Here is a 24,879-nt window from a genome sequence, read left to right as displayed (position 1 = left end):
CATATGCTATGGTGGTTTGCTGCACCTATCAATCTGTCATCTAGGTTTTAAGCCCTGCACGCATTAGGTATTTGTCCTAATGCTTAAATTTATAAGAATAGCATATTGTAATTATTAATTTTTGTAAGCATAGGTGTGGCATGGGGATCCCCTGACCTGGCCAGTGGTAATGGTGAGAGCACAGGTAATGGTGGGGCAGCGGGTTGGGGGATGTGTGGTCATTGGGCACACCTTGCACAAGACTCTACTGTTAGTGAGCTTTCAGTCTAGGTAGGTTTGCTGGCAGTGTTTTGCTTTTTTTTTTTTTTTTTTTCTTTAAAGTTGACAATATTTTTTAAGGAAAAATTCTTTTTTTTTTTAAAGAGCAGTTTTAGGTTCACAGAGAAATTGAGCAGAAGGTACAGGGATTTCCTGCCTCACACCTGAATAGCCTCCTCCATTATCAACATCCCCCATCAGAGGGGTACATCTGTTACCAGTGATGAACCTACGTTGACACATCATTACCACTCCCAGTTCGTAGTTACATTAGGGTTCACTCTTGGTGTTGTACATTCCATGATTTGGACAAATGTGTAATGACATGCATCCATCATTGTAATAGCATATGAAATACTTTCACTGCCCTAAAAATGTATTCATTGAAAACTCATCCATTGCTAGTGGAAATGCAAAATGGTACCAGTACTTGAGAAGAAAGTTTGGTTATTTCTTATAAAACTAAACATACTCTTACCATACAATCTAGCAATCACACGTGTTGGTATTTACTCAAAGAAGTTGAAAACTTACGTTCACACAAAATCCTGCCCACTGATATTTGCTGAGATTTTAATGTAAACGACTTTATGGAATATGGACATCTCCTGACTTTGACTGTATCCTCAGCTCCTATTCCTCTATCCTTTGTCCTATATTCACTGCCCATCTGGAACCTTGGTTTCTCTATCTCTCTGTGCTATGGAGGAAACATGAAGGTGTTGATTTCAGTCATTTACCTTCCCCTATTATGTTCTAGCCTGTGACAAAAACTTGATTGTCTTAAGGGTGTCACGTACAGGAACAAAGCGGGAGTGCAATTTTGTTAATGTCAGATATAAATATCTTTATGAACCTTATATGTCTGGATTCATTAGCCATTTAATGAATTTGATGCACAGATGTTCAGGAAATTAGGAGCAACTGACTTCATTGGGAAATAATAGCGAGCTTGGTGCCATCCAAGATATCAAAAACATGCTGTTCCTACAATCTGCCAAGAAACCAGGTACAGTAATGGTCTCTTTGTTATATATAAGCTCACTATTAACACTCAATAAATGTTAACAGTATAATAATAAAAATATTGAGTATGATGCTCCCCAGTGGAGATTAGGTTGTGAATGTAAAGAGGTACCCTCTGTGTTCAGAATGTATCTTTCCTTTGGATTTGCCTCACGTTCACCTGATGGAAAGTAAAAGACTTGAGAAAAATGCTAGTTGGTGCTTTAGGCTGAGGTCGTTAATTTTGAGTCACAAGAACTGAATTTGCCTTACAGAATTTTTTCAGCAAAACAACGATCAAATGTTGTGATTTGCTCTGCCACTAACCTTAGGGTTCATGGGCAGTGTGAGTAATGTAAATACAGTTAAAAGCCAAATAACAGTGATTTGGTTAACAGCAGACTGCATATACAATGGTGGTCCCATAAGATTACAGTGCAGCCAAAAAATTCCTATCACCTAGTGGCCTTGTAGCTGTCATAAGATTGTAGTGCAACACATTACTTTTTCTGTTTTTAAATATGTTTAGATACATAAATACTTACCATTGTGTTACAGTTACCTACAGTATTTAAGTACAGCAACAGTTTTGTAGCCCAGAAGCAATAGGCTAAGACATCTAGCATAGGTGTGTAGCAGGCTGTACCATCTAGGTTTGTGTAAGTGCACTCTATGGTGTTCACACAATGATAAAGTTGTCGAACAACGTGTTTCTCAGTATCCTTTTTGGTAAGTGATGCATGACTGCAGTTGAAGAGAAAGGGCAGAATCAAGCCAGCCAGGCACTGAAGCTGAGACTGTGTAGGGAAGTCCACACCTAGCCTAGAGGCTGGCACCATTCCTCAGGGTATTTGTTCTGTTTTACTGTTTTGTCACATTAAATGTTCTGGAGACAAAAAATGTGGAGGGGAAGAAAGGGTCAAGTAGTTCCATGATACTGATAATGTTCTTTCTTGGCAGTAGTATGTTGGTAATTGTTGAAAATGTTTCACACACACTCTCAAAAACAGCCCTGATTTGTAGCATTTGCTGATTTCCAGGTGTAAATACTCCACCATGGCCAATTTCAAGCTATCAACATGAAAGTCACAAAGTCACCAACTTCCTACAAATTTAGCAGTTAGCTCTTGCAAGTGGATACAAGCCATCACCAGCAAAACCAGTATATAGTAATTGTGGTGATATAGACATGGGTAATGATTAAGGAAGCTCTGGAGAGTAATATCTAGATCCTCCATTTCCTCAGTGGCAAAATGGAAATAATATTTATCATAAGGTTGATGGCAATATAAAGGAGATAATAAATGTAGGTTGTTCAGCAAGGTTCTTGTTATATAAGTGCTCAAAATGGCAGCTGTTATTAATATTGTTATATCCTGAGATTAAATGTGTCCACCCCCAAATCTATTCAGAAATATTATGATTATCATGGAATGTGGAATATCATAGGTGTCAACAGGCCCTTGCATGTGACTTGTGTGAAATTCATATCTTAATATTCACCACATATTTACTGTATTAGGCTTGTATACCTAGTGAGAAATAGGTGGGAAAATGTCTCACAAATTCCCTTGGAAAGGAAAGTATGTATGCTTGATTTCTGGGAAATAAAAGATCAGTCTATATCATATTGTTTTAAAGATGATGCCTTCAGAGTATAGAATGCTGTGGTGCCTTCTTTCTTGGTGAGGTGTTAGCAGGAAAAAAATATATATATATATGTATTTACATATAATCTTCTGAAATAAGGTGGGCAAAAATAGTGACAGGTGCAAACCCGTCTGAATGTCTTGCTTTGCACAGACTTGAAGGTGCCAAGTTTCCTTCCAAGCTCAGAGAAAAGCTGAGCCTCTGGTAGGGGCCGCCACGCATATCCCTCCCTGCACGCATCTCCTCCCCATCAAACAGAGCAGCTTGACAAAGGGAAGTTCAGAGAAAACAGGCCTTTTTTCCCGAGGGAAACAATGGAACTCTAGTTCTATTTCCCTATATCTCCCTTTCTTAGCAATTTAAAATGATAATTGACCTAGCTTCTGCATACTCTCTGAATCACTTCATTGTGTTGAAATTATTTGAATGACAATTGATGAAGAACACAAACGTGTAACTTTGTAAAATAGGAAGTCTAAGTTGGGGGAAAATTGAGTATATTCATTAAGCACACCTTCATCTTGCCATACACCATTAAGCATTCCAAATAATTCCTTGGCTTCCCTCCTCCTACCATTATCTGGGAAAGCCTGTCTGCTGTCACCAAATTCTACATAAACTCCTCAAGGCCCCATATTTTCCCATTGCTGCTTATTGTTGTACCGCGAATTCTAATTTGATTCAGATTCAGAGGACTCTTTCTCTTCATAGCATGAAAGCATTTTGGCAGCCATTAACTCTATGGGTAGAGATCACAAACAATCACACACACAAAGAAACTGCAAATTAGAGCTTATATTCCTTGTATCTTCACATGGTTGATGGAAGTAAGACAACTCCACAAACTATGCATTTTAAAGAACATTTGCAGGGTGAATATATCACAAATTGGCTAGGAAGTAGGCTGCAGTATATCTTCAAAAGTGACTGATTTAAACCCAAACTTAATGTATTTTGGAAGCCAGCAATAATTTGACTTGCTGAGTGGATGGAATTTATGGATATAATGCAGTGCAAATAAAAACATCCTCTTTCAGTAATAAAGGTGTATGCTATGTCCGCGCTGGGAAATACAGCTTTCCTTACCTCTGACTTCTGGAGAGAACTTGTGGGAATAGCTAAGTCAGACCCAGTGACTTTCTTTGTGACCTTTTGGAAATATCAAGTTTTATTTTTGGATTTAGGGGGGGTTTATAGTGCCATTCCTGGATCTGTGCTTTTGTGTTTGAGAACCAAATAAATAAGAGAAACCCAGTAATGCATCACTGAGCTGTAAGTCATTTTCCTAATGAGGCGATCCAGACCAGAGTGAAGGAAGAGCAGAGGATAGGATGAGGGTTTGGAACATAGGATGTTCCTGTCCACCCCTGAAAGGTAGAACCCAATGGGAAGACAGAGGTTTGTAAGAAACCTACTGTTAAGTGACTTCTGACTTTAAGGATTTCCTATTCTTACCTGTATGGTTCTGACATGTAACCCTGAGGAAGAAACTTCTCATAGTGCGTGTGTGGCTGACTGTCTATGATGTGCTGAATTTGAAGATGGAATATAGGAAGTCATGAATTTCTGTGAGTGAATTGTCATGAAATGAAATGACGAGCTGCAGGCTCTTCCTCTATATCCTCAGTGTTTGAGAGAATCCCTTGCTCTGTCTCTCAGGTTTCATCCTTGTCCTCCACCCCTAGCCCAACTCCCTCCTCTACCACACACACGTAGTGCTTCAGTTCTTGCTCACCCAGTCCAGCTATTTCAGTTCTCCATGGAGGTCAGGTCTGAGAAGGTTCATCATAGGCACTACAGTAGGTAACCTTTACTACCTGAGCCCCTGTTTCTCCAATCAGGAAGGACCTATAAGCTATGGGATGAGGCTCTCCCCTTATATCTATTAGAATAATGTTGTGATGGACTGCAATATTGTCAGAGGCTGGGGAGATTCACAGAACATCAACAATTTATGGTTTACATGTCTGCAACTGAAGCAGGGGAAAAAATGATATACTCTCAAGGACTTTGTATTTCCTGAGATACTTGCAGCATAAATTTTGGCTTTGAAAAATTTTATTTAACTTTTAAGTTCAGGAATACATGTGCAGGCTTGTTACATAGGTACTCATGTCATGTGTCATGGGGGTCTGCTATACAGATTATTTTGTTCCCCAGGTATTAAGCCAAATACCCATTAGTTATTTTTCCTGATCCTCTCCCTCCTTCTAACCTCCACCCTCCAGTAGGCCCCAGTGTGTGTTGTTGTTCTCTGTGTATCCGTGTATTCTCATTGTTTAGCTCCCACTTATAAGTGAGAACATGCAGTGTTTGGTTTTCTGTTCCTGCATTAGTTTGCTAAGGATAATGGCCTCCAGCATGTTTCTGCAAAAGACGTGATCTCATTCTTTTTAATGGCTGTATAGTATTCCATGGTATATATGTACCACATTTTCTTTATCCAGTCTACCATTGACAGGCATTTAGGTTGATTCAATGTCTTTGCTATTGTGACTAGTGAATAGCTTTTGGAGAAGGCATATCCCTAGCCCCAGTCCAATGACCTCAGCAGTTTTCTGAGAAAAATTATAAGATCTTTGAAGTAAATATTTGTTTCAGAAGTCTATAACAAAGACAAGTTGGGGTATGTGTGTATTACCCTTCTATTAATCACTTCAAAGGTTAAGATTAGTCATGATTACCTTCCTAATGGGGATAGTTAGAAGGTAGGAAGAAGTATTGGAAAAACGTGTAAGACAATTATGAAGTCAAGACATATTAAATGGCCACAAAATATTAGGTGTCCTATTGAAAAGTTCAGAGTTAGTTCAGATTTCCATTATTATTCGTTTATATTAATTAGTAAATCAGCCAGAATTTATAGCATCTCCATACTGTTTAAATTTGCTGGGGATTTCTGGGGGCACATCCCAGCAATAGTTTTTCTGAAGAAGGACTGCAGCTTTTAAAGTGTATGGGAGGTTGTGCACATGTACCCTAGAACTTAAAGTATAATAAAAAAGTATAAAGTGTATAGGAGGTTCTTGAGAGACAGGGAAATGGAGCTGGTTTCAGATAGTTCCAGCTTTGCCAGTGGTTATGCATTTGACTTATTTTCAACTGTCAGGCTAGATGGGTTCATGACCTGAAGTGTGTACTGTCAGCCCTTTGGGTCTATGACCTGCATGCTTAGATCCTAAGTTGGTTCTGAGGTTCAGAAGATCAAACATCAGAGAAGGGATCCACACTGCAATAAGCTCAAAGAGGTTAGATGCAGTGACCTATAGTTGAAATCTGCCCGAGGCCACTAATAATTCTTTCCCGATTTTTTTTCTATATTCCTTCCTTCAATTTCTTCAAACTGGCTAATTCAAACAAGCAGAATTCTTGTGCTTCAGAGATGTTTTAAGCCTTATCTAGGATTAGGTTAGATTTTTGGGGAGCCTTAATGTAGCCAAGACAGTGAAATCATGTGGGCTGGGGTGCTGGAAGACCTGGGAGAGGACACAGCAGCTCTCCATCTTGTGGAAGGGTCCTCCTGCTTTCTGGATTGAACTAAAATTGGCGTTTTTAGAATGACTTCTCCCAAGACCTGTCAAGGGATATGCTCACTTAAGATCTCTCTAGATGATCTTAGCCAGCTGAAACTTCCCAAAGTTGACAGCTAGCATCCATCTGGAGTTCCCTTTATTGCTGGAGTTTTGTTAGGATGCTATGCTTGGGTGTATTTGTCATGGGCTGCCTTACAGCAGGCTTGGCAGAGGATCGCAGTAGAAACGAAAACACAAGAACAACAGTTATCAGAAGACCTTTCTATCCCATTTAACTTGTTTCACTAACTGGTGTAACTGCCTGATTTTCTCAACTCTGAAATGGGAATGAAGGTAATACCTCCTCTACTAACCAAACCTCATTGAAGTAGACTCCTGGAGGTACCTTTTGACACTCCAGGGTTCTAAGAGTAAACCCTCTTATCCTAAATCTCCTTGTGCAGTGAATAATATTATGGACAAGTTTATATAGTTCTATTCAGTTTATTGTTTCCTTTCTGTGTGAAATAGTAAGAGTGCTCACTTATTGAGCACCTGCTGGGTGCTAAGTGCCCTCATATGTCATTCATTAGTATTCATCACAAGGATACTTCAGGCTGGGGATCATTAACCAGAGTTTACAATTTCAGAGGGCCAAGTACGCAGCCTGTTCTCACATGGGGGTGGTGATGAGGCTGGAGCCCATTAGAAAAGTTAGATGTTAAGACCTGTGTTTCTTTCTACCACAGCATGTGGAGTGGAGTCACTTACCTGCCTATGCCTTTCCTCCCTGTGTTCATCTGTTTAAAGAAGTTCTGCTCAAATAAATTCTACTACATCTGAAAAACCCCAAATGCCACCTTGTTTTTCAGAGATATAGGCAGACAGTGAAAAAAAAGCTTCAATCCTTTCAAATTTAAATAATGTTCTGTAGTTTACAAAGCACTTTCACATATAGTACCTCATTGAATCTTCACAACCCACTATAAGGGAGGTTGTGTGTTTATAATGTGTTAACTAGATAAGGAGACTTTGAAAAGTCACTTGCTATAACTTGACAGAGGTCAGGTAACCAGTAGGAAGCAGAGGTGGGGCTTGAACTCAGGTAATTGGTGTTTTTTTTGTTGTTCCACACAGCTTCATTCACTGAGAAAAAGAAGCAGGGGAAGAACAGAGGTTAGGCGCTTACGAAGTGGGTTTAACTGCCCAGGTATCACATCCTGATTGGAAAATAAGAGTCACTGAATGGTGTGAGCTGGTCTCTTGTTTTTCCATCTTACATACTGAGAAAAAAAAAAAAAACTAAAGAATTAACCCTAATCCCTCTGCTCACCACCAAAACCAGAAGTACTTTATAGGGACAAATTTGAGGAGCTGGAGAAATCGCATGAGGCTGGCCTGCTTTGCAGATACAGGATTGGGCAGTAGCAGTTAGCAGGCAGTGGAAGATATCCTACTGGATTCAACCACCCACACCCCCTTTTAAACACCAGCATTTTTGTAATGCTTCCTTTCTTATCTTGAAATTTCTACATACTTACAATTTGTAAAAATAATGCCTTAATTGTATAAAGGGGACTTTTTGTTACTTTTGTAACATATAAAAGCAAAGCATTTATAATAAAGTAATTTGTGATAATTTCAATATGTAAATGCTTGGGCATGATGGCACAAGCTTCAATGAAGTAATCAGGTATCTGCACACATACATAGAATGTCCATGGGTGCAATACCTATGAATTCAGACCATAAGGCCGTGTATACTTGTGACTCAAATGCCGTGAGTGGCACTGCCATTGGTGACATTCAAAAAGATGAGCATCTAAAAGAAAAGTGACGAACATCTCTTAGTCAAGTTCCAAACAAGAGATTATCTTTTTTCCATTTTCATACTAGTTGCATTTCCAGAAAATTCAGCATATATTAGAATCATGTGATAAATTATTTGTGATTATGTGTAAAATGGAGGTAGATTCTAGGCTCAGATGATTTCAGATAGGTAGTTTACTCATATGCATGTCCAGTGGGACATTTAAAAGTCATTCAGGATATGGAACAATTGTTTGTTGAGTAGGGTTGTCTCATGATTTGCAAGATGTCTATCAGCCCTGACTCTGGCCAACAATTTCAGTGTTGCTCTCCTCACTCGTTACTGTGACAATCAAATATGTTCCTCTCTTCAAATTTCCAAAATGCTCCCCTAGTGTTTCCTCTGTTGAAAACCATCCCTGAAGGGTCAGAGAATACTTTGAAGCCTGTCATTCAGGTCCTTCTGTTGCTTTGGCTGACAGGAGCATTAGGCACTGAGTTTCTAAGGAGTTTTGTACAAAATCCACAACAGTTTGACTCAGAACAGTTGGTTCCCGCTGAACCATTACTAGACTGAGTCTAGCCAGTAGCCTGTGTATTGTAGTGGAAAGAGCACTGTCTGGAAATCTTAAGAACTAGGATTGAGTTCTTAATATTTGTCACTGGAAGCATTTTATATGAAGAAGTCATATGCTTCTCCAGGCCACACTACTTGGAAGGCCCAAACTGAGATTTAGCTATGGTGGAATCTTGTCACATTGCCCTCTTCTTCCTCTGTTGGGTTGTCTAATAGGATGAACTAATTTTTTTTCTGGAAAATTAACTCAAAGAGTGTCAGTAATTGCAGCAACCCAGTGCTTCCAAACCAAAAAAAGGAGAGCAGAGCCCCAAGTGGTAGTTCATTGTAGGAGAAGCAGCTGAACATGAGGTGGACTTAGCAATAGGTCTCTAGGAAAAAGATGGTAAGGAGTTCCAGGTATAATGTGACAACTGTTGCTGGAACCCATTCCAACCCTGGGAATGGGTATACACCCTAAGAATAAAAGGGAAAACAAAAAAAATTTACTAAATTCTGAAACAATTTTTAGCTGAACAACCCAGGTTTGAACTTCACTCTACAGTATAGCACAGAGGAGAGGAAACCTTACCCTGCTTGTGCTGAGTATTTCTCTGTATAGTAGAGTAATCTCTGGCAAAATTGTTGCCCAGGATATCAAAATGGTAGAGCCTGGTGCTGCAAAGCCCTAGGTGAGAAGGCTGAATCAGGTCATCTCCAAGTGTCCTTGTGGTTCTGAAATTCTGTGAGTTCTAAGATATTTGGCTCTAAAAATACAGTTCAAAAATCTCTGTCTTGGGTCCAGAACATAATACCAAGGCTAGAGGAAGTTAAGGAATGGCTAAATAACATAATAACACCAATTAGGGAGTAATTACTAACTTGCCTCAGATGTATAATTTCTGTAACTCTTGCTTCAAATTGCACTTATTTCTTATGCTTAATAGGCAAATGTAATGAACAAGTGTTTAGTATAAATTGATATTGATGTCTTCATCCAGAGGTTTTTGAGCAGAGAAAAAGATTGAACAACATAGTCTTTATAACATGTCTCAGTTATTCAGACTAATGAGGTGCTCTAATTTGGAGATTTGATAATAGCCATTAGGTGGCACTACCAGTGCTGCAGGCCTAATGCTAAGGAGACATCTACTAGCTTCCAGAGTCCATACCCTAAAAATTCAACAATGTTCCACTTCAGAAACATCACTTTTCTCTATTTGATAATGGCCGCTTTTAGGAAATTGGGATACTGGTACCTAGTATAATATTCAGCACATGGTCATTTAGAGTGTCCTTTCAAGTCTCTCTGTTTCCATGATTAAGGGAATTCCCATTTTCTGTGCTCTGACAATGTTCTGGCTGTAGGAGGATCATTAGTAAGAAAGGTTGGGTGATGGAATCAAACCACAGGTATGAGAAAAAAGTAGAAATTAAGCAAAGAATCTCTACAAGGAGAACTACAAAACACTGATGAAATAAATTGTGGATGACACAAACAAGTGGAAAAACATCCCATGCTCATGGCTCAGAAGAATTAATATCATTAAAATGACCATACTGCCCATCTACAGATTCAGTGCTATTTCTGTTACATTACCAAAGTCATTCTTCACAGAATTAGAAAAAAATCCTAAAGTTCATATGGAACCAAAAAGAGCCTGAATAGCCAAAGCAGTACTAAGCAAAAAGAATAAATCTGGAGATATCACATTACCTGACTTCAAATTAGACTACAAGGCTATAGTAACCAAAACAGCATGGTACTGGTATAAAAACGGACACGTAGATCAATGGAACAGAATAGAAAACCCAGAAATAAAGCCACCAATCTTTAACAAATTCAACAAAAATATATGCTAGAGAAAGGATGCTCTATTCAATAAATGGTGCTTGGAAAATTGGAGAGCCACATGCAAAAGAACAAAACTGGACCCATACCACTCTACAAAAATTAAGATGGATTAAAGACTTAAATGTGAGACCTCAAACTATGAAAATCCTAGAAGAAAACCTAGGAAAAACTCATTGGCCTAGGCAAAGAGTTTGTGACTAAGTCCTCGAAAGAAAATGCAACAACAACAACAGCAACAACAACAAGATAAATGGGACTTAATTAAACTAAAAAATTTCTACATAGCAAAATAAATAACATAGAAAACAGACAACCTACAGAATGGGAGCAAAATTTATGAACAGCGCATCCAACAAAGGGCTAAGATCCAGAATCTACAAGGTATTCAAACAACTCAACAAGAAAAAAACAAGTAACCCCATTAACAAGTGGGCAAAGTACATGAATAGACACTTTTCAAAAGAAGACAAAGTGATGCTTCACATCACTAATCCTCAAAGAAATGCAAATCAAAACCACAAAGAGATATCATCTTACACTAGCCAAAATGGCTATTTTTAAAAAGTGAAAAAACAACAGATGTTGGTAAGGATGAAGAGAAAAGGGAATGCTTATACACTGTTGGTAGGAATGCAAATTAGCACAACCTCTATGGAAAACAGTATGGAGATTTCTCAAAGACCTAAAAATCGACCCACCCTTCAATCCAGCAATCCCCCTACTGGGTTTCTACCCAAAGGAAAATAAATTATTATGTCAAAAAGACATCTGTATTCATGTGTTTATCACAGCACTATTCACAATAGCAAAGTCAGGGAATCAACTTAAGTGCCCATCAACGAACAATTGGTTTAAAAAAGATGGTATATATACCTAGAATACTATTCAGCTATGAAAAAATGAAACCATGCCTTTTGCAGCAACATGGATGGAGCTAGAGACCATTATCCTAACTGAAATAATTCAGAAACAGTAAAAATCTGCATGTTCTCACTTATAAGTGGGAGCTAAACAATGGGTACACATGGGCATGTGGAGTAGAATAATAGACATTGGAGACTCCAATAGGTGGGAGGGTGGGAGGGGGTGAAGGATGAAATACTACCTATTGGGCACGGTGTTCATTATTCAGGTGATGTACACTAAAGCCCAGACATCACCACTATGCAGCATTTCTATGTAACATGACTGTACTTGCACCCCTAAATCTACTTTTTAAAAAACAAGTAAAAATTAATTTCCAGGTGGGTGTATTTTTTCATAGTTCTCAGTTTTGGTTGCACATTAGAATCACTTGAGATGAGTAACTTTAAGAAGCCACTGATACCTGAACCCCACATCTAGAGACTTTGATCTAGTAAGTCTTGGATGGGACCAGGGCATTGGGAGTATAAAAAGCTCCTTGGAGGATTCTAACATATGCAGCTAAAGATAAGAACCACTGTAGATGGAGTTTCACTCTTGTTGCCCAGGCTGGAGTGCAGTGGTGCAGTCTCAGATCACTGCAACCTTCACCTCCCGGGTTCAAGCGATTCTCCTCCCTCAGCCTCTAGAGTAGCTGGGATTACAGGCACCCACCATCACACCTGCCTAATTTTTTGTATTTTCAGTAGAGATGGGGTTTCACCATGTTGGCCAGGCTGGTTTTGAACTCCTGGCCTCAGTGAATCCACCTGTCTCGGCCTCCCAAAGTGCTAGGATTACAGGCGTGAGCCACCATGCCCAGCCTGATTATTCTAAGAGCATCAGCTCTCTTAGCAGCTCCTTGTTTCCGCTACCCCAGCCCCCACTCACCATGAGCCACATCCTTTCCTTGGTTTTGAGTCTGGAGTCTTCTATAGAGTGCACAACTCTTCTTTATACATTGGAACATGTGGAGCCCCAAGGTGTCCTAATTGGTACTTAAAAAAAAAAAAAAACAAACAAAACCCATGTTTGCTTCGGTGGGAGAAAGAAAAAATTTATGAAGACAAAAGAAAGTGCCTGGAAAATACCTGAACAATGATCATATTGGGCCTCATTAAGCCCTTAGGTGGAGTTTCCCCCCTCTATAATAGTGCATTCTTTCTTCACATGTGTAATTTCAAGGCCCTTAATCCATCTTTCTTTTCTCTGTAGGCCAGTTGATTTCAGGCTTGCAAACAACAATTCCAAAAGATGCAAAATGAGTGACATGAAGCATAGTACTTTCCACTGATAAGGATGAGTTAGATACACAGAAATAGTTTAAGGTGAGTGATGACAGCTCATCTTAAGAAAAGGATTACCTCGCTTCTGAAAAGAGAATCCATTGTATAGTCCTTGATTTGACTGATATGAACAGTATAGAATGAAGCCCAGGCCCAGCTTGAATTTATTTATGAGCTAACTGATTAAAAGAAAACACTATGTGGTTCTATTATTTTTTCCTGAAAAGTTGGATTGTATCTATTGTTCTTAGAGAAATCTTGGTCTTGATTAGCACCACAAGCAAGCAGAAAAATAGGGTAAACATTATATCTCCATAGGTGATAAACAGTAAATTTAACCCTTGGTCTTTTTGTCCTTATATTGCAATGGGAGCTGAAAAGTATAAAATGGATCCAAAGGTTTACAGGTTCTATGACTGATAGTTTATTTTCTGAGGACATTTTAGAACTAACTCTACTTCCATGAATAGATTTGAGAAGCATTTAAAAACTGCTGACATCCATGCTATGTTCTTGCAAATGGGGCCTTGCCTTACCAAAGCCTGTTACTGGTCAGAAGTACTGCATAGAAAAAGCAAACCTGGCATGATACTGGCATAAAACAAGGAAATTAGTATATCAAAGAGTTATCTGCACTTCCATGTTTATTGCATCACTATTCACAATAGCCAAAATTTGGAAGCAACCTAAGTGTCCATCATCTGATGAATGGATAAAGAAAATGTAGTACATATCCACAATGAAGTACTACTCAGCCATTAAAAAAGAATGAGATACTGTCATTTGCAATAAGCCAGGCACAGAAAGACAAGCATCACATGCTCTCACTTATCTGTGGGAGCTAAAAATGAAAACACTTGAACTCATGGAGATGGAGAGTAGAAGGATGGTACGAGAGACTGGGAAGGGTAGTTGCAGGGAAGGGGAGATGATAAATGGGTACAAAAGTAAATTAGTTAGAATGAATAAGACCTAGTATTTGCTAGAACAACAGGGTGACTATAGTAAAAAATAATTTAATTGTTCATTTAAAAATAACAAAAAAGTATAATTGGATTTTTTTTTTTTTTTTTCTGGAGGTGGAGTCTAGCTCTGTCACCCAGGCTGGAGTGCAGTGGCGCGACCTCGGCTCACTGCAAGCTCCGCCTCCCGGGTTTACGCCATTCTCCTGCCTCAGCCTCCCGAGTAGCTGGGACTACAGGCGCCCGCCATCTCGCCCGGCTAGTTTTTGTATTTTTTTTTTTAGTAGAGACGGGGTTTCACCGTGTAGCTCAGGATGGTCTCGATCTCCTGACCTCGTGATCCACCCGTCTCGGCCTCCCAAAGTGCTGGGATTACAGGCTTGAGCCACCGCGCCCGGCCTGGATTATTTTTAAAACAAGGGATAAATGCTTGAGCTGATGGATACCCTATTTATTCTGATATGATTATTATGCATTGCATGCCTATATCAAAATATTTTCATGTAAGCCATAAATATATACACTTAGTATGTACCCACAAAAATAAAAAAAAATTAAAAAGGAAAAAGCAAACCTGACAAAGTTAGGTGATTGTGAAACCAATATTGGAAGAAGAGGTTACCCCAAACCTTACCAAATGTAATATCATTGCAATCATTTTATTGACTTAAAGATATGGGAAATCTATTGGTTGGGGAAGGGTGAGGGTAGAACTAACCTTCGCTGTTTGGTCCAATGACAAGAGCAATTTCTGAGATATAATTACTTGAGGTGTGTACAGTTTGGGTAATAAGGTTAGTGAAGCCTAGTTCCTGGTGGCACCTGAGAAACTCCCTGTTCCCTGTTTAACTACCTTGAGCTTTGTAGCTTCTTATCCTGCCTTGACCTTGGATTCCTACAGATCATGGACTTAAGACATTTATAAGTGGAATGCAGCTCCGTTTCCTCCTTGAAAAATCACAAGGAGCTTGAGAAACAAGTAGGCTTTAATGGCTGTTCCTCTGTAACCTCTGATATTACCTTCACCACTCTACACTGTCAGCTGTTGAAATAATGGAGATTCCTGGTGGGATTTTGTTGAGCCTTTCTCTTGCTTTGACTCTAGATAGGGATTAAACAACATAACTTCAATTAAGGACCTTTTGGTGGCTCACTGGAGGTAGAGCAGGGATATGTCCTAGCCCCTTTCTACTTAATATGCTTCGCCTCCTGGGTTCAAGCCATTCTCCTACCTCAGTCTACCAAGTAGCTGGAACTACAGGCACCCACCATCAGGCCTGGCTAATTTTTTTTTTTTTTTTGTATTTTTAGTAGAGATGGAGTTTCACCATGTTGGCCAGGATGGTCTCCATCTCCTGATCTCGTGATCCACCCGTCTCTGCCTCCCAAAGTGCTGGGATTACAGGTGTGAGCCACCACACCCGGCTGGTGCTCAGTATTTTTTGTATGAACGAGGAACATACCTCCTAATATAGACAATGTTTGTCATTAGGGAGACTAACTTAAAGTCTTAGTTGATTTTTTAAAAAAGTATAATGATACCCAGACTTATTTTATTATGACTTTAGACTTTACCTGGGCTGACTTTTTTTTTTAACTGATTTTTATTTTTAAGCTATCCAGGTAGGATTTTAAAAATCAATAGCTAAGCTAGGAGAATATCCTTTCCCTTATACGTGGAAAAGCGTCTTTCAAGCAGGTGGATGAATTTGTTATTACCTGACAAGAATCATTCTCCAAGCCATAATTTTTCAATTATGGTAATAAAAAAGTTAGTGCTCTTATCCATGTATTGAAACAGATTTCATTCATATATAACCCCCCTTCTTTGGCATGTAGCCATGTTATTCAAGTGCTTTCTGAAGTTTTATAACTTCAGCTGCAAAAATTAATTTTCACTATCACAAAAACAGCTGTGCAGTGGCCAGTGTCACTGCAATGAACTGATTGACTCTGTGCCTCAAATTCTGTTTTGGAATGATGAAGGGTAGAAATAAACAATTTTATAGTATTGGTTGACTGAGGTCCTTGACAAGTCAATCTCAAAGCAGAGATAATTGGCCAGTGTTTTCATTCAGATGAATGACAAATGTGTAAATCATGATTTTTTTCCAGCATAACATTTTTCACACATATACTCTTAAGAATAACATTTATTTCCTGAGAGACATACAGGCCGCATTACTTTTCAGGACTCTTGTGTCCTTATCTGTAAAAGGAGAGGGTTGGAGGAGACCATCATGAGGACTGTTTCCAAAGAAGATTGAATAAAACATTTATGGACAATGGAAATATCACATAGAATGAAGGGCTTGCAGATAGATTTTGCTTGGCCTTGCTTTTATTTTCACTACTCTTTCAAGTGAAGTTTGAGAATCCAATCTTCAACAGAGATGAGGGATTGAGCTTTTATTTTCCATAGAATTTAGACCTATGTTATTCTTTACTTTTGTATCTTCAGTTGTTCAGAGAAAACCATCTTATCAGCAGGGCCAATAAGATCATTAATGGAAAACAGTGTTGTGCACCAGTAGATCTTTACTTCTTGATCAATAGTTATTTACTTCTGAGGGGTCATAGCTTGGTTAATATAGCTGAATAATTTTATTGATAGATAATATAACAATGAAAAATAAAGTTTAAAACAGAAGATGAATGAATAGAACACTTTCTTCAGGCATGAATATTACGATTTGAAAACTGTAATAGCTGCTAGAGTGTTGAAAGGGCAGACAACAAAAGCATTGAATAATTGTCCTAGGACTATAATCAGACTTCCATTATTGACCTCTGTTAATATTCTACTGTAACTGTCTGCTAAATTGGTTCCTTGGGGCTTGAAATATACAGTGATGTTATGAGTTCCTATCGTAAATTGCCACACAGTAAAGTAGCAAGTCTCTGAAATAGTGTTGGCCCTAGTTTGATCAATACTCAATTCAAAGCAGTGCAATAGGCGACTGTTTCCATAGAAACATTGATGTCACAGAGGTTGAACAGCGGCTGTTACAACAAATCATTTCCTTTGAGCAGTTGTAATTGACTATATGTACAGTTTGCTGTCACTTGAGACCATTTACATCAAGCAAGTAACAGAACCACATTAGTTATTCCAGGAGTAAGAGGGTTAGCTCTTCCTTTTGTGACCTTACAAATACCTAGGAGGATATTGCCATAGCAACCAGCAATATAGAATGAACATTAAGGTAGCTAGCTACCTTAATGCAGTAGCCTTCTTTTGGAAGCTGCAAGGTAGTTTTTAATAAAGTTTACCTAGTTGTTACATTAACACAAATCCTTTGCACCCCACGGTAATGACTTGGTTCCTCTCTCACACACATCACAAATAACATAGACATTACAGTTCCATTTGCACTTAATTTCCTCTTCCTTGCCTTTAATTTTTCCTTGGCATGTGGCTGCTAAGACAGCACATACACACATTTAGCAAAATCTTGTTTGCTGAATACAGAGATTGGCTCTGGAGAAACACTGAAGTCTGAAGACCTTCAGATTTGAAAAGTGAGATTATAAGAGAAAGGAAACTTTAGCAAAAAGTTAAATTTTTACTTTGGCTAAATAATCTCTAGATTTTAAAGACATTAAATAAAACAGAAACAAATGCAACCTTAGCTTACCTTTGTTGTGTTTTCTCAGACTAAAATCACCACCAGAATTGAGTTTCAGTGCCTACAATTCTTCATGTTATCTCACTACCTTACCATTGTTTTCCTGGGATGGCTGTGCCCCGTGATACATTTTGAAATATTACATGTTCTTCTAGGGAAATGAAGAGGGTTTTGTGTCCTTTGGTAGGTTAACAGGCAGAAAATGGTATCAATGTGTCATCAGACTCCATGCCAAAGCAAAGATCATAGGCTAATGGGAGTATTTCTAGAACAGTGAGAGTTAAATCTGCCCAGACAGAATATCTAGTTTCCTGAAAATCTTGCCAGCATCTCATCTGAGCTTTAAATGACAGATGAAATGATCAAGAGTGAGAAGCTATAATGACATTAACGTTGTGTTTCTTTCCATTTGCAATGGTATCAGAGATAGAGTGAGTTTACTGGGCATGTCAGGGTCTAAACAAGCATTCGCAGTCAATTTAGAGAGATCAGGCTTTACGTGCAAGTGGGTTAGAAAGAATGAGCGTTGCCTGCCTCTGCCATAACTGCAGGTATGATTAGCAGCACTGTCATCTTGGCATCCCCAGGAAAGAAAAAAAAATACATGGTAATCAATGAAGAGAGGAGGTTAAAAAAATCCTTATAGAAGGTATTTACTTGGAAAGAAATTTCCAATACAAACTCATGATGATCAGCCTATAGATTTTTGACCAGTCTGCCCTCTTCCTCAGGGTGAATCCTCAAGGTAATAAAATTGAATTGCAATCAGCATTCTTTGATACTAGCCTGCCACAGACTGTTACTCACCTTGAACTAGAGAGCAACTGTTTATAAGATAGTTTAGAGACACAAATCCAGTAAATTACTCTGTTTGGCCTTAAAAGAATGTTTGACTTCAAGCATAGAAATGATGATAAATCTTACAGGAGTAGTTTATAAGAAAACATAGTGAGTGGTGATCTTCTAGTTACAATGGGTACAGAAAGAAGGTTTGAAAGGAAAATTCCCCACTCCTCATGCCCTGCCAGGGGCAGTGAACTTTTCCATTGCCCTGGATACAGGGAATTTGGTAATGGCACTTGGATGTCCTAAGAGAGAAGGGAAACAGCTGTCCTTTGCACGTTTGCTCTTTCCTGGAGAAATTATTTTTTTTCGCAGCTGATCATCTTTCCTCTGACAACATGGTTTGGCCGGTGGAGAAGGAGAAGGAATCAGCCTTACTGGGTACCCAGAGGGGTCTGTCAATGGTCAGTCAACAACCAGCAGCCTTTCACAAATACATCTGAGACAGAACAACTGGCTGGCATGTGTGTGTGTGTGTGAGAGAGAGAGAGAGAGGGAGGGGTAATATGAGGTACTCTTCATCTTTGCGGGAGGTTGTAATTCCTAATCATATATGAAAACATTTGGTTTTTATACATGATATATGTGAAATTTCATTGATTAACATGATATTATATTAGAGTAATGCATCTTAATTTTTATTACTAAGTTCAGATACTGTAGCAGAGAGAAAAATAATATAGTAAAATAAAATAAATCAGGAGAATTGAGTTATAATTTTGGCATCTCCCTTTACTGGCTTCATATCTGTGTTTCATTGACTTCATGTGAAAATCAGTGGTATCTTCCCCAACCTCTTGCAGATAAAGCCTTCATGAATTGTACATGATAGATGGTCAAGAGGTTCAGATATTTCAGTAAGACCCCTGCACTGAAGTTATAGACTAAAAATTCTATTAAATGTATTATTTTTGAGCATAGGGGAATGCTATTGCACCCCAAATTCATTGCTTCTTTTTTCCCATTTTGTATCTCAATAATTTAAAAATATTTATATAAAGGAATACAATATTTTAAAAGTGTTTTCTTTGAGCACATGAGGCTAGTTTCTTCATAGGTGATTTAATTTTTGATTTCTGAAACTCATAGGAGTACCAAGCCTAACACTGCCAAAATAAATTTGTTGTTCTGTCTATATCCAAAGATTATGTCATTTGAATTTGATTAACTAACTCTAATGAGATACTATCTACCTCCTAGTGTTCTTGTCAAGATTAAGTGGAATAGAGCTTCTAAAAGTATACAATTTTTGTTCAGTAAAGTATTTGAGCATAAATATTTCTTCAGTGATTATGGATTTTTATTTCAGGTTATTATTCCAAATATCAGTTCTTATGGTTTTGTGTGTTTGGAAAAGATATGGAGTGGAGTAGAATCAGTATAAATCTTACATTTCTTTGTTGAGGAAAGTTCTGAAATTTTTTTGGCAATTTTTCTCTCTGTTTTACAAGTAGAGGACAGATGAATAAAATCAGTTTAAAGAGTCCACGTAGCTGGGTTTATGCTAGTCAATATGTTGCTATCATTATTATCACCAGGCACATAGCATTCATCCATCTAAGACAGTGTGCAGTGCCTTAACTGTGGCATAATGGTGGTGGTAAGGCAGAAGGGACATTGATGAGTAATCTTAATCATTTTCTATACAACATTGGTGGACTTTTTCTGAGTTTGGCAACTTCAATATCTGTGGCTCCATGGGACTAGTTTTAGCCAATTAGTCTTTGGACTCTTGTTGCTGTTGGGTCCTGCCTCCTCCCTGGCACATCATAACCACCCTGCCAGCTGATGCTCGTCCTGTCACCTGCTCATGTTTGGAGAGAAATAAGGCCAGTGCTCTGATGTCTCCTAGTTGCTGGCCCCATTGCCATTCTCAGCCTGCATCTTCCTTCAGCCTCTGGCACTATAGCCCATCCCTTTTTCTTAAAAGTTTTCTCCCCACCTCGGCTTCACTGAGATTTCTGTTGGTTCTTCCTCTTCCTCTCTGACTCCTCCACTCCCTCCATTTTCTGTTAGATCTCCTCTTACCCTGAAATCAGTCTTTGGCCCTATTCCACTGTACACTCTTTTCCTGGGAGATCACATCTATTCCTATAGGTTCCATTTCCAGGCAGTGACTCCTAATCCTATATCCCATTCTGTCAGTTCCTTGTGTGTTGGATTCTGAGACATCTGAATAAAGCCAACAAAGGAGGCAATCTAAGGTGGAAGGCCACTGTGAGAGACTTAATCAGGACTTCTGGAGACTATACTTGGTGTAGGGTGGATGTCTATGTAGGAGACTACTTAAGCACAGTAATGGAGCTTATAGGGGCTGGCCAGAGCCTGTAGCAGCTTAGGAGTCTCTGAATTATTAGCAGTTATCACTATCACTATTACTACCATTACTACTACTACTACTAGCAATGCTTATAGAAATGTAAATACCGTTTAAAGTAGTAACATTTAAAATTAATTACAATTAATCCCTTAAAGAGGATGATTTCACCACTTTCTATGAATAAGTAAATGTCTGGCCAACAGGTATATTAAAAAAATGTCCAACTTCATTAATCATCAGAGAAATGCAAATTAAAACCACAATGAGACATCACTTCAAGTGTGTTGGAGTAGTTATTATCAAAAAGATAAAGTGATAGTGAGGATGTGGAGAAAAGGGAACACTTCCATACTGTTGGTGGGAATATAATTAGTACAGTCATTATGAAATACAGTATAGGGGTTCCTCAAATAGTTAAAAATAGAACTGTCATATGACTTAGCAATCCCACTTCTGAATATATATCCAAAGGAAATGAAATCAACATTTCAAAGAGATTCTGCACTCCCATGTGCATGGCAGCACTATTCACTATAGTCTAGATACAGAATCAACCTGAATGTTCACTGACAGATGAATGGGTAAAGACAATGTGGTTTATATACACTATGGAGTATGATTTAGCCTTAAAAATGGAGGGAGTTCTGTCATTTGCAACATGTATAAACCTGGAGGACGTTATGTTAAGTGAAATAAGCCAGACACAGAAAGACAACCCAGGCACAGGAACACAAATACTGCATGTTCTCAGTTATATATGGAATCAAAAAAAGTCAAACTCATAGAAGCAAAGAGTGGAATAGTGGTTACCAAAGGCTGGCGTGGGATGGAGAGTAGACTGGGAAGATGTTTGTCAAAGGATACAAAATTTCAATTAGAAGAAATTCATTCAAGAGACCTATTGTACAACACAGAGACTCTGAAGTTAATAATAAGGTATGGTGTACTTGAAAATTGCTAAAGAAATGTCTGGAAATGATACCCGAAAGTGCAGAAGGTGGGCCCAGGGAGTGAGCCAGGAAGGCTCACAGAGAGGTTAAGTCAGTTGCTTGAGGTTGCACTGGTGATGAGTGTTGGGACCAGGATTCAAATTCCAGCAGTCTGACTTCAGAGCTGAAGCACCTCACCACCATGCTAAACTCCCGGGAACTATTTTTGCTCTGGGAAAGATGATTAACCTTTATGTCCAATTCCTTTGTTTTTAAAGGGCTATAACAGTACTTCCTGCCTCCCCAGTGCAGAGAAGTGTTCTGAGATTAATGGCAGTGTGTGTCTCTTTCAGCCTCTGTGTGCCTCTCCCTTTATGCACCAAGTTCCCTTTGAAGTCAATAAAAGGCCTATGTGTGTATGAAGGGAAGCAGAGGCCTTGGCAGGTGAGGGAATTGTGTAGATGTTGCGAGAACCATATATAAATCACTTTTATTTTCTTGGAAAATGATCTATATAAACATCAAGTAGCGTGAAATGCTTTGTATTGTGTGTTTGAGGATAACACTCCCCCATATGTGGATTCTCCTTTGGAAGTCACAATCCATGGAAAGTGCCCTTAAGGAATAATTTTGTTTCTAGTGTTTGCTTCTCAGGTAACTCATGAGCTTCTTAAGGCAGAAACCAGTTCTGAGTCATCTTCACTCTAAAGTTTCCTAATCTTTCCCTCCCTAGTCCCCTCTTGCATCTGCTTTGGTAGTTGGTACATAGTAGGTGCTCAACAAAGCTGGGAGAATTTGATTTTGTGTAGCAATTTCTCAGTTAGCTTGATTCCTAATGAGGAAGGCTACCTAGAAGGGCAAGAACTTTTTTGGAAGCATTTTGAAAGCAATTTAAAACACTAATTATAAGAGAAGGAGAGTTTGAGGAATAGAAGCTAGTTGTCAGGAAGTGTTTTTTGACTGAGAGAAACGTGAAAATCCAGACATTGTATTTCAATGGCAAGGCTGCCATCTTCCTTGACAGATTTTGAATATTAGGATATTTGGGGTGAGTTAGACCTAGTTCTACCCAGAAGGAGGGGAGCTGAGAGAGCAAGAGGTGGTCCCCCTTCTGGGTTCAGATTTCATGGCTAGAGTATGGAAACAGCAAGGAGAATAATTCATTGTGGATGGAGTGCAAAAGCGAACATATTGGCACGTTTTTAACATGGATCTGGCAGACACAGTCTCTGCCACAGGAAATTGTCACTACTAAAGTCGTTAGCCCACTTAAACTTTCTTAGACAGAATAATAATACCTCCTAAGGGTTTCCACAACAGGGAACATCTGTTTTTCAGATGTTAACCTATCCAACATGTCTACCCATTGTAAACAGTAGTTGAATTAGGCCAACTTTCTGAGTGCTGTTGTTTTATACTCACTTTAACATTTATCAAGTCAAGGGATGTAAAAATCTACTTAGAAGCCAGTAACTACTTTCTCTCAGGAATTGAAACTGAATATCCAGGAAAATTTCTTCCTTGGTATTCATCATTCTTGGAGCTAATTAATTTGGGTCTTTGTTTTTCTTATTATCTTAAGGAGTACAAAATAACCATAGTAATTTTACTTCCTAACAACAGGGAGGATCAGGAACTTTTAGTTTCATTTCCCAATCAATTGATTAGTAAGTTAATCTATATATTTTGTACCTATTCTGTAGAAGTCATCACACTAATTTAAGGGTAGGGTATGCTTCAGGAATATAGAACAGGTCAACATTAGAATATTTATTAATACAATAAAGGAAAAACCAGATAAATCTTCTCATAAGGCAGGAAAGCATTTGATAAAAATCAACATTCAACCAGTAAAATCTTTTAGTTAAATGAGATTATAATGATATACTTTAAAATAATAAAAATGTATCTGAAGACAACAGCTAGAGAAATTTGCATGAAAAGAATAAACAAGGCAAGGATGTCTACTTTTACCATTATTCAGTGTTGTTTGGCAGTCTTCAACAATGCAATCAGACAAGAAAAGGAAGTAAGAGGTGTAAGTATTGGAAATAAAGTAAAAACATTTTTATTTTCATATAAGAATCAAATGAAGAACTAATAGAATCATTAAGAGAGCCAGAAAAGAGGCTGGGTGCAGTGGCTCACACCTGTAATCCCAGCATTTTGGGAGGCTGAGGTGGGTGGATCATGAGGCTAAGAGATTGAGACCATCCCGGCCAACATGGTGAAACCCCATCTCTACTAAAAATACAAAAACTAGCTGGGTGTGGTGGCACATGCCTGTAGTCCCAGCTACTCAGGAGTCTGAGGCAAGAGAATCACTTGAACCTGGGAGGTGGAGGTTGCAGTGAGCCGAGGTCACGCCACTGCACTACAGTCTGGCAACAGAGCGAGACTCCATCGCAACAAACAAACAAACAAACAAAAGATAGCCAGAAAAGTGATCGGTTATAAATATGCAAACAAAGCAATAGTCTTTTTAATTGACCCTTTGGTACTTTTAACTGAAAGTTTCTGATTGAACAGGATGAGGAATTTCATTAGTAATAACAACAAAATAGAAGATTGGTAGAAATAAACAACAAGAAAAGTACAAGACCCAAATTAAAAGAATATATATATCTATTATATATATCATATATTATATATATAATTTAACTGTTAGAAATAGAAAAAGACTTGAATAAATGGAGATAGAATTATAGGCATATAGGTATAGATATAAAATACAATGTTCTTGGATGGCAGAATTCAATATTGTGAGGAGGCAAAAATTTAATGCAAATGCAATCAAAGTTCTAAAGGGATTTTTTTGAAATCTGACAAAAATTATATAATTCATTTGGAATAATGATAAACAAAAATAGCTCAGAAACAATTTAAAATAGTAGTGGGAAAGGTGCTCTAAAAGAGATAAAAGTGTATTTTATTTTATTTTTTATATGTTTTTTTAATTAGACTTTAAGTTCTAGGGTACATGTGCTCAACATGCAGCTTTGTTACATATGTACACATGTGCCGTGCTGGTGTGCTGCACCCATTAACTTGTCATTTACATTAGGTATATCTCCTAATGCTATCCCTCCCCCTTCCCCTGACCCCACAACAGGCCCTGGTGTGTGATGTTCCCTGCCCTGTGTCCAAGTGATCTCATTGTTCAATTCCCACCTATGAGTGAGAACATGTGGTGTTTGGTTTTTTGTCCTTGAGATAATTTGCCCAGATGATGGTTTCTAGCTTCATCCATGTCCCTACAAAGGACATGAATTGATCCTTTTTTATGACTGCATAGTGTTCCATGGTGTATATGTGCTACATTTTCTTAATCCAGTCTATCGCTGATGGACATTTGGGTTGGT

Source organism: Colobus angolensis, unplaced genomic scaffold, assembly GCF_000951035.1.
Source record: "Colobus angolensis palliatus isolate OR3802 unplaced genomic scaffold, Cang.pa_1.0 Scaffold224, whole genome shotgun sequence".
Classification (NCBI taxonomy): Eukaryota; Metazoa; Chordata; class Mammalia; order Primates; family Cercopithecidae; genus Colobus; species Colobus angolensis.
This window is presented reverse-complemented; position numbering follows the sequence as displayed.